Here is a 2500-nt window from a genome sequence, read left to right on the forward strand (position 1 = left end):
TATTGATTCGTATAAAATGATTTCATTGGTTATTATAGTCAAGCAGCAGGCAAGTTCATTATTAAAAAAGCCTATTAAATTCATGACTGCTTCTTAGACAGATGAAATAAACTACATCTGGAGAAGTTATTTCTATTTAAGTCCAAAGACTACTGGAATTCAGTTTCTTTCTGCTACTAATTTCAACCATCTTTTACCAAGGTCATAATACGTTTAGAATAAGATATCTCCATCGTGTTACATCGTTGTACTCCTCCACAAATTATTTTCTTTCTCCAAAGTTTTTTTTTTCTTCCTTGTGATGTTACATTTGAATTTCCATTTTGCGACCTTTTTACTTTTGGTATTCCACGAATATTCCTATATTTGATGCCTTTGAATTCTACTAAAGAAAAAAAAAAGCGTCTAAAGCATTTATTGGTTGCTTGATAACCCAACTATTGTTGCATAAATATCCACCTTGCAAACGTTTCTTAATCGAAGATAAATCTGTAAACCAGTAAAAAATTATTGTAGTTACTAATAGATAGAATTTTGTATTTTTTCCCATTGTTAGATATCTATTTATTTAGATAAAACAAAGGGGAATAATAATATCAAAGTAAAATAAAATGTTTATCATTATAATCTTTTATGTTAATTGAATAAAGGTATTTTAGAAAATAAGCATAGTATTGTTGATTTAATATTACTTACTACGAAGGGTTTTGATGTATTTGAACACTGACAGATATTGTCTTTCTTTGATAAGAAAAAACGATATTTAGAAACGAATACCCTTTATCTTGTATCTTTTAGATTTGATTGTCGAACTTATTGTGGACCTTCCATTTAAAAATAATGAAATTATTATGGTAGGAAAATGTAAAATACCCGAGTATATGACAGATGTTACGATATCTCTCTAGTTCGGTTTGAGAAAAAATGAACTACGTAGGTTTGTACAGTATGCACCAAAATTGGTGATACTTTTTTTCTTTATTTTTGCATCAGCCGAGCGTTGTTCCTAACTCGGCACATAGTATTGAAATTTATATTTCACTTGGTAGACCTATGTATGTATGAGGAAACTTTGGCCCATTGTTTTTGAGATTTTATTATTGAAAAGTATTAGATCGTTAAAGAAAATCTTGCTAGAATAATATTAGTGAAATAAATTTAAATACGATAGCATAGGACGAATTTCTCTATCATCGATGCTCCGTGAGACTTTTCGTGGAGCTGTCTGTCTGGATTGACAGATAGTTAATACATTAATGCAATAATGTTTGAATTCTCCTATTGGCCTCGCTAGTAGAGCCCCAAGGTAAAACCACTCAAAGACAATAGTTTCTGACTGGCTTGGAATCAAACCCTGATCCAGGAAGCTTTCAATAACTGTGACATAGCACTTTACCACGTAAAAAGATAAAAGTCAATGACAATTGTCCTGTACTTACATACCTATCGAATTTAGGTTTCTTGTACTTAGAACTAAATCAGCCCATTTTCACCATCGTAGCTAATGAGTATGTTTGAACTTGGTAATCGATTAATGATAAATTTTGCACATTTAGAAAAGATTTTCATATTCAAATCATGGTTAAAAAAATGCCGTGTTAGACCATCTCTGAGTTGCTGCGCACCTTTGTGACGTCATTGGTAATTGTCTGTAGAAGAAATCGAGGAAAACACGTTTTAGGGTCACTATAGTAGGTGTTTCCAACCATAGCATATTTTTCTTTCTTTCGTGACCGAGGAAGATAACTTCTACCTTAATCTTCGAGTACTTTACTATTTGAAGATTATAAAGTCCATAATCCTTTTAAATGCCTTCCTGCATCGTTAATCCGTGCCAGGTGTCTCTCACAAGGTAAAAATGATAGAACCTCGCATTTGTTTTTCTATTATTACCTATTCCATGTTTTTCTCTGTTTTTATTTATTCATTTTTTTTTGGGGGGGGGGGATGGGTTAAGGAGATAACAGAATTCTGTTTAAAACTTATACTTCTTTAATGAAAATAATCAAAGAAATATTGAATAATATTTACAAGCTTTTATTTGGAAATTTCCTATTTTACTATTTTTCTATATTTTCGCTTTTGACTTCTTTCGCAGGAGATCTTCCTGTTTAAGATTCTTATCCTAAAATACATTAATTGGAGTTGGAAGACTATTGAGCTCATACCTGAGATTTCTTTTGTAGTATGTAGGCTTAAAGTGGGAGCTACAGACCCAAGCATGTTTAACATTAACTGCTATGCGATTTCAAAACTGAAGCCATTTCTGTTGCACCTCCTGATCTCTAGGAAATCGATGAAATTTCCCATTTTGGTATTCCTTTCTCCTTTTACCTGATCTGCAGCCACACAAGGAACAAGTAACATGACTCCTCAAGACCTAGAAGATTAACGAGGATTTATCCAGACATTAACCAGGTGGATGAAGACCGAGTGGTTAAGAGAGCTTGAGTTCTTATTGTTCTCCCGAATAGAGTCAAATACAGAATGATGACATCTC

This window comes from Palaemon carinicauda, chromosome 5 (genome assembly GCF_036898095.1).
Source record: "Palaemon carinicauda isolate YSFRI2023 chromosome 5, ASM3689809v2, whole genome shotgun sequence".
NCBI lineage: Eukaryota > Metazoa > Arthropoda > Malacostraca > Decapoda > Palaemonidae > Palaemon > Palaemon carinicauda.